Source organism: Rhea americana, unplaced genomic scaffold (genome assembly GCF_003343005.1).
Source record: "Rhea americana isolate MKP2758 unplaced genomic scaffold, rheAme1 scaffold_557, whole genome shotgun sequence".
Classification (NCBI taxonomy): domain Eukaryota; kingdom Metazoa; phylum Chordata; class Aves; order Rheiformes; family Rheidae; genus Rhea; species Rhea americana.
The window spans coordinates 67919-78860 of record NW_028186709.1 but is presented as its reverse complement, the minus strand read 5'-3'; positions in this window follow the sequence as shown (position 1 = coordinate 78860).

Here is a 10942-nt window from a genome sequence, read left to right as displayed (position 1 = left end):
GCAGCCCGTCGCTACTCTGCTGCTGCGAAATGTCTATTTATTGAACGGCGCTCTGCCCCCTCCTTCTAGTTATTTATTATTTTTTTTTAGGGGGGGAGGGAAGGAAGGGGAAAGGGGGGTGCGGCCCGAAGCGAGGGACGCGGCGCCGGGCGCCCCGGCGAGGCTCGGCGCCGTGGGCAGAAAAATCCCCTTTGTTGGGTTCGCCGTGGAAGTGAGGGGGTGTGGTTGTGCGCGGGCTCGCTGGGGCCGCGGAGGCGACTTCTCGGGCCTAGCACGGATTCAAATAACAGATTAATGAAAGTTGAACTCCTTGTGCAATCATGTGACTGGCGGGGTCCCCGCAGCGGCCGCCTCGGACGCTCCCGCGTGGGCCCCACGCGCGGCCCCGCTGCGCACCGCGCTCCCTGACAGTGATGCTTTTGTTCTCCTTCGCGGCTCTGTTCCGAGCGAGGTGGAATGGAGGAGGGCTTAAAAAAATTATATATATATATATACAGAGACATATATATATATATATATATATATATATACACACACACACCACACCCACTCTTAAGTCACCCCTCGCCCACCCCCACCGCTCCGGGCTCGGCGTGGGCGTGCGGGGGCGAGGTGAGCGGCGGGGAGGGCAGCTCGCGCGAGGCCCTCCGTGGCCATTGTGGAAGCTTTTGCAGGGTTAAAACATGGGGCTGGAGAGAGAAGTTTTGTGTCGCTTAAAGAGAAAAAAATAATAATAGTGTGGCTAAGTGTTTTTTTTTTTTTTCCCTCTCTCTCTCTAAGCAAGTAACTTGACGCTCTGGAAGTGTGACGGGCAGAGACTGCGGCTCCAAATCCAGATGCTTCCTCTTGGGTTGGGAATGGCAATAGCCTGAGCGGGGAGTTTTGCAGTTTGACATAGGGGGCGAGGGGAGGGGACGAGGGGGGCACGCTCGCACCGTGAGGCCGATGCTCCCGGAGGGGGAGATGCAGGGGCTGCAGCGGGCGAGGGGAAGCCGTGGGGAGGGGGGAGGAAGGATATAAATGGCTAATGGCCGTGCATCGTTCCGCTGGAACGTGTTATCGGAACAATAGGGCCTCTGGTGGCTTCGCTCTCTCCCGCGAACGAAGCTCGGGAGCACGCCAAGGGCCCTTCCCCGCGAGCGGGGATGAGCGCGGGCAGGAGCGCGCACGGGTGTCCGAAAACCGGGGCGGCCGCCTGCGAGGCGTCGGCTCTCGCCCTGCCTTCCCTCCGCCGCGCTCGGCTCCTGGCCCCCGCGGCTCGGGGCGCAGCACRGGGAGGCTGGAGTGGGGGCGAAGGCAGGGCCCAGGAGACCCCGCCGGGGCCGGATCCTCGGCGGCCGAGCGCCGCTTTTACGCCGCTGCGAGCGGCGCCTGGTGGGAAAACGGCAGCGATTTGCGCCAACTTTGCGCCGGTGGGTGCGAGGCCRCGGAGAATCAGGCTCCCTTTGTTTAATAAAGTTAGGAAAGCGAGGGGACTCGATAGGCTGAATCGCGGGGGAAATCTTAGGCGATGCCAGGAGATGCCTGTGTTATTTTCTCCCTGGGTAACGTCGCTGCCCCAAACTCAAAAGAAGGGGGTGTGTTTTGATCTGTTTGGTACGCAGCAGCGCGTCCGCTGTGCACGGAGTGATGGAGAGGAACGTGGAGACCTGGATTGCTTCCACCATTTTTTGTGTGGATGTGTGTGCGAGGATTTTCCCACATCTGGGAAACTGGGAAATGTCAGTGGGCCAGAGCCCTGGCCAGGCAGACTCGGCAGCGCTCCATCACTTAGTGGGTCAGACAGTGTAAACTGTGCCCCTTTGGAGGGGCCAGGGGGCCGGATCCTGAGCTGGTAGAAACCCAGATTGCTTTAGCAGAGTCCACCCAGCCACAGCTCTTTACCCCAGCTGAGATTCTCGCCCATACTTATTATTTTTAAAGGCCTATAGTAATGTCTCCTGGGTCTTGTTTTTGTTTGCAAGGCCAGATTATGACAGTCTGTTCTCAAACAGAGCTGGGTGCGGGGCACTTTGCAAATCCGGCTCCTTCCTGGGCCAGCGAGTGCTGTGTGCTCCTCTGTGCCTGTCCAGGAATCGCAGGGGAACCCCTAGATTGCAGATTTTGTATCATAACCCCCTTGGTAAAACTGCTGTGAAGCTGATGTAAGCTGTTTTTCTAAGGAAATGGATGTTTTGAGGGGTACTTGTGAATAGGGTGATGAACACCTTGGAAAAGAGGGAAAAATGTCTAATACCGAAATAAAAATCGTTTCAGGGCTTTAAGTGATGACAGGGTTGGGTTTTTCTGAACTTAGTATGTTTCTGATCTGATGAATCACTATGTTCCTTCATCTTATTTTAAAACAGTGTTTCCTATCTTTAAAAGTGTAACTTAGAGAACAGTACACATGTAAGAGGCCTGGATCCAGACACCGGAGCCCTTTTACATGCTCCCGGCATTTCCACCTGCTTTCACACTGCCCTTTACTTTGCTGGAACAGTGTAAAGGCACTTCAGCATAAATAAGGCTCAAGCCCCATATATTTTTATTGGAATGGTTGTAAGGGCGATTTGCAAAGAGGTTTAATTGTGGAGGAGGGGGCGGGATGCTTCAGGACCTAAACGCGTGCTTGGTGGTTGCCTGTTTTCCTCGGGAACTGCTAGCGTGCCCTCCCGGAGCCAGGTGTATGCTGGAAATCTCGCTYGAGTTTGCAGCGGTGCCAGCTCCTGTGCTAAATTCTAGTGGCGCTGCTTCAGCGGTGCGAGTGGTGGCTGGGCGGGATGGGGGATCTTACTGGGATGAGATCACRGCCTGTGAAAAGGGGGAGTTTGGGGGAATTGGCTGCGCAGCTGCCCAGAGCTGCTGCTTCCACCATATGGCCCCAAGGGTCCGTGGTGGGCAGCTGGGTGGTTGGTGAGGTGTGCCAAGGACTTTTGCAAATTGGAGTGAAAGAGAGGAAACTGGAAAAGGAAGGATGCGGTGGTAAAGTTGTAACAATCCCTCGGACTGACGCTTAGGACCTCTTCCACTCTCTGCCCTGGCTGTGGTTGGCAATGGTTCCCCTTCCGAGGTTGGGAGTGGAGCCATGACCTCCATGTTTCCCTGCCTGTTGCTGCCGGGATGAGGAGTGGGGATGTCTCCGCCCGTCTCGCTGCTCCCGTGGGCTGTTCTCCCCTTCCCCTGAGGACGGGGCGAGAGCAAACTCCAGCCCTGCTGTGTTTGGGTGGCCGAAGTTCCTAGCGTGCACCGTGGCATGCACGGACGCTCCCTGGTTCTGGAGGCGAACTGGTCCCACACGGCACGCAGGGCTGTTCGGTGGCTCTTGTGAATCGCTTGCCAGCTCTTGCTGTGGGCGTTTTGCCTTCCAGCCCCTTCCCAGGACTGTGTGTGTTCTCATAGCGAAGCGGATGAATTTGCCAGGCTGTAAAGACAAAGCACTAAAGTGGTTTGCAGGTGATTTTTAAGGAGCTGGTGACTTGCAAAGGAGRAGGTTCTTGCAACCCAAGGGCGCAGTTGTACTGGAGAGGGGACGAGATGCAGAGAAGGGTGGAGGCTGTCTAAAGGTGTAGTGCTTTGGCTGTTCAGATTGTGAACTTACAAAGGAGAAGAAATCCTTTGCCACTGAGACATCTGGGTTTTTCCCCACAAATCACCTGGGGTAGGTGTGGATCAGCTTGCTGAAGGGACAGAACTGATTCTTCTGGCAGGTTTAAATCTGTTCCTACTGGGAAACTGGGCTGCTGTCAGTGGAGCTAGTGAAGAGGCTTCCGGACTCAAACAGGGCATATTTAAGGCGGGATCCTGGAGTTAGGGAGACACGGTCATGTTTCTTTGTGTGCCTGGGATGTGCAGGTGTGGAGACAAGGTGGTGGGTCAGTTTGGCTTCCTGCTGCTTGGAGCACAGCAGCACAAGCCACTCGCTCCCAGCAGGTACCTCCCCTATAAGAGTATTTTTGCTCTCATCATCAATAGCAGCATCCATTGTCACCTGTACCCAGAGACACCCTTTGATGAAGCATCTCCCAGCCTGCTCTAACTAGCCGGTTGTCAACAGGAACGAGATTATGTGAGAGAGGAGCTTAACATAAATTGCTCTTTCTTGGCAAGGTAAAGTCAAATAACAAGAGGCCCCACTAACCCCAGGTGATTGGGCTCTTTGTGTAGCTCCAAACATGCTCTAACGCTCTCAGCATTTAAAAATAGTCCAAGGAAGCCTTTTTCATTGAGGAAGTCTGATGATTGCAGCTCCCCCACCCACCATGTGGAGGTGGATGTACAGCATCCGAGAAGCAGCAAGGGGGTCAGATCCTGTTGTCTGCTTGCTGTGTGTAAATCTCGGAGCTAATGCCATCCGGTCCAGCGGGCCCTGATAACCAACCTCCTTATGCTGCCGTAGCAGCTTGAAATGGGCCTTAAAGGGACAGTGAAATTGCAGTTGGTGTCACATTGTTATAAAGTGTTAATGAGAATCCATCTGAATTTACACCAGGGAAAAGTGCAGAACGGGATCTACTTTGTGCGGTTTGAACTAGAGGTGGGAGGAGAAAATGGGTCTGGGAGAGAGACAAAGGGAATTTTCTAGGGGAAACGCACACGCTCCGTGCATCGGATCCGGCCGCTGGATGCTACGCTGACCAAATGAACCTCGCCGCAGAGCAGCCGGCCGGAATCTAGGGCAGTGGGAAAGCGTGCTGGCGTAGGGTGTCGGGCTCCCTCCCCCTTTCCTCCCTTTGTCTGGYTGCCTCCTCCCGCTGCGTCCCCCGGCGGCTCGCCTTGCCCCGCTTTCCCCGCGCGCGCGCTCCGGCGCCGGAGCRTGTGCCGTGGGGCCGCGGCAGGATTGTGCCATGCAGGGGGCCGCGGACACACCCACCCCGATGTGATGCATTGCCGGCGGAGAGCGGCTGCTCGGGGCCGGGGGCTTCCAGCCCGACTTCCCAACTTTCCTCCACCGCACAACAAGGCGGCGATTGTTTGCGGCATCTGGGTTGATTGGGTTTGCTGCTTTCGGGTCGAGTTGTTTTTTGTTTTTTGTTTTTTTTTTCCCCCAACAACTTTCATCGCTAGGTGAGAAAGCTAAAATTGCCGCACCAAAATGAGGCGGTTGCTTATTTTTGTGGTGTGTTGATTTTTCTTTCCTTTCTTGTAAACATAACTTGCATCCTCAGTACAATAAAAACTCCATGCACAGGGATTTAGTTGTTTGTTTGTGGTCCTTTTGTGTGCATTTGTGTTTTTTGACACCACTTTCATCAGATTTTCAATGCAGCAAAATCTTACCCCACAGATATTCAGGAGGGTTTATTTGTGATGTTCTTTGTGTGCTTGTCTTTTAACATGACTTTCATCTTAAATGGGAAAAGAATGCCCCACCTTCCCAGACATATTTGATGGTTGTTTATTTTATGGTCCTTTTTAATTTTATGACTATCACAGAAAAAAGACCAAGTCTTAATTTGCCCTTAGGCTCTCTTCTACCACACTAGGAATGTCAAAATATCTTAAGTGGGGTATTTACAGGTGTAATTTATGCCAATGCAGTGTAAAGGAGCCTCAGTATAAATGGGAAGAGGGGTAAAAATCTTTTGTTTGTAGAGAGAATTTCTGTCTGAAGAAAGCAAGAAATGTACGGACCTGAAGTGATTTATATGGTCTGTTTAAAAAAAAAAAGATGATGGGGCCATATCCTTAGCTATTGTAAGCTGGTACAGCACCTCTGATGCTTTCAGGTGAAGCTCACGCTCCTGGGCTTTATTGGAGGTATGCCAGTTTATGCTAGGTAAGATCCTCTAGGCTGCTCTCAGTGCGGGTGTGTGCCTATTCGGGATTTGGCCTTCTAGCAACAGCAATGAGAAGGTTGTCAGTGGATTTGTCTCTGAGTTTACACTGCAGTTAAATATCCCGTGGAATTACTCCACAGGCATGGCTAATTTTTCCATTGCACCGTCCCTGTGCTGGCATTTACACTGTGCATGGTGCAGTGGGCACATCCAAGGTTTGGAGCTGCTTGAAGGCCTGTTCTTGCTGCCAGAGCAGGGCACAGGAGCCCCAGCGTAAACAAGAACCAGCCCCCAAGGAAAGCCTTTGGGCTTATGCTATTGTGAGCAAGAAGAGATTTAGAATGGGTCCACACAAAGTAAATGGCGGTCACACTGGATATATCCTACATCCCTCTTACCCTCCCATGAGCAACTGCCTTGGCTGGAGAGCAATGGAGCCTGCTCTCCAAGCCTCCTCTGTTAGTTTTGACAGATTTCTTTACCCATAGTGCAGGGGTAAAGAGAGACGAGAATTTGGCTCACTGCATCCAAATCTCTCTCCCCCTGATTTCCCCCCTCCCCACCATGCCTAAGTCTAGACTAGATTTATTTATTTAATTTTTGTTAGAGCTAGCTGCTATGCAGATTAATTCCAGTTAGCTAACTGGTCTGAGGACAGTCCTCAAGGGTTTGTTCATGTATGTTAACGTTTGTGGCTTACTACGGTAATTTGCAAGCATGTTTACTTTGAGTCAATTGGCAATCAGTTAACTGAAGTTAAAATAAAAAGGTGGGGGGAGGAAATAATTGTACAGGCCTCCTTTGCAAAATGCTTTGGGATCTGTGTTATTGGTGAAAAACAGCGTAACAGAAGCTTGGTAGTGGAAACACAAGAAGAAAGGGCTTAATTCTCTCCCTAATATAAAAATGTAACTGTCAGGGGTCTGTCAGGGATCAGTTAGCTGATATCTGTACACTACCTTAAAGAGTAGAACAGTACAGTAAAGTTGTATTATAGTTCCTACAAGTCCTTTTCTCCTCTTAGTTTTACATTTTTAACACCACCTACTAAGCAGTTCTCTCCCCTTTTAATAATCTACTGAGTAAAGCAGTTTGTTGCATGTTGTTTTCAAATTTCAGTTACACATGAAGAAAGCGTTTCATTAAAAAAGCATATATGGCAAATTTCATTAAAAAAGCATGTAGGACTGTGCTGCTTCTCTGGCCAGGATGTAAAGGGCCACATACTGATCGTGCTTTGGCCGGCCAGAAGGGGAGCAATGTGAAATAAGGCTCAGCTCCCATTTTCAGTGGCGCAAAGCAAAGTCAGGGTAGGTGCTGAAACAGACTGGCACTAAGTGGGTAAATCAGATTTAAGCCCAGCCTGATTTTAGATGATGTAAATCAGCGCAGCTCTCTTGGAAGTTGGTGGAGTTATCTGGATTTACACTGCTGATGGGGCCTGGCCTGTTGTCTGTGCCGATTTAGTGCTGCTAGAGAGAGATCTGGGCCACTGAACCTGCTRGGCTGATGGTCTTGATGGAGTTGGTCTAATTTCCTGTGGGGTTATTTTCTCTAGTTTTAAAGCACAGGATCCCCCATCTGTCTGTCTCTGCAAAGCTGGCTTTCCTGTCTGCAGGCCTGCACGGAGACCCTCCCTCCTCCTCCCCCTGCTTCTCACACCATCGGCTGCACCATGCGTCCTTTTGTCCGTTTCTAGATCTTCCCTCCCCCTCTCGCGCTGTGCTCTCTCCTTGCCTGTCTCCCTTTTGCCTTTTGGGGTGTCTCTCCTTCTGCCTCCCCACCCCTAATTCCTCTCCTCCCTCTGATGGATCACAGCTTGCCTCTCCCTCGATTTCCATCACCTTTCCTCCATCCGTAACTCCCTCCACCCTCTCCTGCTCGTGTAACTCGCTTACRTTTGCCCTCATTCATGTGTATTCCTTGCCACCGCTTCCTTCCATCTGTCCCCAGCATGGAGCCCCCTTCCTTTGTCACCGCTCTGCTTGCCTGACCCTCCGTGTCGCCTCCGCGATTGTTTCCTGTCGTGCTGAGCTCGCATCCCTCTGCCCCCCTCCGCAGCCATTGTCCCGTGCCTTAGAAAAGGCAAGACCCAAATCCAGCCCTGACAGATGYGTACCTGAGGTCCTTTTGCAAAGGAAAGCGGGCCTCGTGCTCCTGGGAGGCAGATGTGCAGGACGCAGGTCACGGAGGAATTCAGGAAATGTTACTTCAGTCCTGGGTGGCGCGTGGAAGTCATTTCCAGTGTGGATGCTTGCTGCTAACACCCCCTTTCTTTCCATGTGACGCTTCGGTGATATCCCTGGGGAAATGGTGGCATCTCAGTTAATCTTCCTAAGATGGAATCTCCATCTTTGGAGTGAGCGTTGTAGGAGCAGGGCAGGCAAATGTCTGCTAGGGATGGGTTAGGAAGAGCTGAGCCTGTGCTGGGGCTGTGGGATGGCCTAGGTGACTCCTTACGGTTTTATGCAGCCTTTCCAGTGACTCCTTGGGATGAACTTTTATCCTGTGATTTTGCCCGAGTGTTTTTATTCTACACTTGCATTGTGTCTAGTGTGGCAAAGTCCTGTTCTTTGACTGAATTTCCTAAGCACTAATGATACAACGCTGTAGGTAACCATTAGTCCCCATCAACCATTTCAAAACTTTACTAAAGGTTGCACTGCAGATATACTTCAGGGTGTAAACTCAGTGAGGAGTAAGATTTGGTCTACTCTGGACTTGTTAAGGTTTCTAATTGACTGGGATTTGGGGGATTTGCCCTGCTCTTTTTCGGGGTCAGATCAAGGATTTCCCTTCCTCAAGAATGTGAAATTAGTGGCTTAGAGATGGGTTTAATGAAGCATCATTACAATGTTAATTATTATAGAAAGGTTTGTAGTTACAGAGTGAGAGACGGCTATTGTCACTATTTTACAAATGGGGGACTGAGGCTCAGCCTGGAGTAACTCTGAGGAGTTAGAAGTCACCTCGGGAGTCTGCAGCAAAGTCGGGATTTGCCCGTACATATCACAAGTCCTAGACCAACACCAAAACCCTGTGACAAGCAGTGGGGTTTCGAGGCTATGCCGGGAGGCTTCGCAGCAGCACAGTCTCCCGCGGTTTGGCGCGGCTGYGCCCCGGCGCCCATGCAACGCTGTGAGACGTGAGGGCGACCCGGCAGGCTGAGCGCGCTTTGTGCAGCTGTAGCTATTGGTTGCATCGTAGCGCGGTGCCTGCCACCACTGCGAGCGCGGGGAATTACTCTTGTTAGCTGTGGTGGCACAAGGCTCTGTTTTTATYGCTAAAGGTGTGGGTTCAATTCTTGCTAATGATACATGGCGATGGGATCATTACGTTCCTGTAAATACCCTGATGTCGCAGGTCTGCATCTCGTGAGACAAGCRCCACATCTGTGGCAGCGCTAAGTGAGTGGCAGCCCTGAACTCCCAGCTGGGCGAGATGTTGTTATTTATTAGGGTCTGTGCAAATAATAATGTTCCAGCCTGCRAGCTGAGGAATCTTAATTTCGTGGTCGCAGAAGCATCGTTTGTGGGTCATTTTGTGTTAAAGGCATGATGTCAACACGGTGTGTTGAGGAAAGTGAGGCTTGGATCAGATGAGCTGAGGAGAGGACAAGAAAAGAGCTCCTTTTCGAGCAAGGACATTGCTGGGATAGGGAGAAGGTGGGGGATCTCACGCAGGTAGGTTTCTATGCCATATCCGGCTGCAAACACTGGGATCCTCGGCAAACCGGCRCAAGACGCTCCCCTTATTCTGTCCACACTGGCAGAAATGCAATGCCCTGGGGAATCCTATTCCTGGGCTTTGCTTGGAGCCCCAAGCTTGGAGCAAGCCTGCCGAGCTGCACCTCACCTCCTCCCGCAGGAGACATCCCAGCCTGAACACGCACTCGGTGCCAAGCTTTGCAAAGGCTTTCGGAGAGTGAGGTCAAAGGGAGAGCAAGGGGGGGGGGGCTTAGAAAACCGCGTGCTGCATCTGTAAAAATATTTAGTTGCTCGATAACATCCTGATGCCCTCTAGGAACCTGGAATCGCATTTCTGGCTCCAAACTCCCTCCAAAAAAGATGATTTGGAAGCCAAGGCGCACTGAAAAGTCTCTTGCCTTTTTTGGAAGAGCAGAAGGACGTTTTCTGAGCCGCAAGGAGCAGGGGGAGTAGGCTGGGTGGGCTCCAGCTCCCTTATGCGAGGGGATAGCGAGAGCATGAAAACACCGTGATGGCAGGTGACCTTGGGAAAGGGCCAAGTGCCTGGACCAGCGTCACGGGGAGGCCTGTGACCAGCAGCATTTTTATAGAGTTCAGGGTCTRGGGCAAAAGGCAGCCCTCGATAAATGGCCCTCCGCTCTCTGGTGGGTTTGATGCCATTCCCCACTGAGAGCTGGGGCTGGGTATGTCCTTGTCCCCTCCTCCCCCGCCACACTCGGTCCTCAGAAAAGGGCCTGACTCCTGCTGGATTCACCCCAAAAGCCTCCCTGTAGCAAAAAGTCCCCGTGAAGGGCTCTCTGCTCCAATTTAGGGCAGATTTTTTCCCCCCTCCCACCCCCCAGGAGCCCTGTGGCGAAGGGGCTCCGCATCAGCCATTCCTGCCCGCGACTCACCGTCCCCTCTGCGCTCCTTCTAGCCGTCTCCTCGCCTCTTTCCTGCCACCCTTGACGCCAGCTTGGCCAAAAAGCGGCAGGCTTCATGGCAGTGGGTAAACGGGGAGGGGTGAGGGGGGTCAACTGGTTTTGGAGGGGCTGAGAAGGGTTGCGGCAGGGCAGAGGGGGCAGCGCGCGACATGGCGGCCGCCTCGTGTGGGCCCCCGAGGGGGAGCGTCTCCCTCAGGACGTCTCTGTGGGGGGCGGCGATGGGGGAGCCTTCCTCGCGCCAGGACTTGGGGGGGAAGCACCTAAATTCGCCTTTCCTGCGTCCTTACCCCCTCTGGCAGCCACTCYGGGGCGGTGCTGGGCCAACTCGTGACATGGTGGCTGGGGGCTTCTCTTCACAACATGGCGGCCGGGGCCTTCTCCTCACGACATGGCGGCTCGGGGGCTTCTTGTGAGGTGGCGGCTCGGGGGCTTTTCCTTGCGACATGGTGGCTTGGGGGCTTCTCTTTGCGACATGGTGGCTTGGGGGCTTCTCTTTGTGAGATGGTGGCTTGGGGGTTCTTGTGATAGTGCCTCAGGGGCTTCTCCTCGCGAC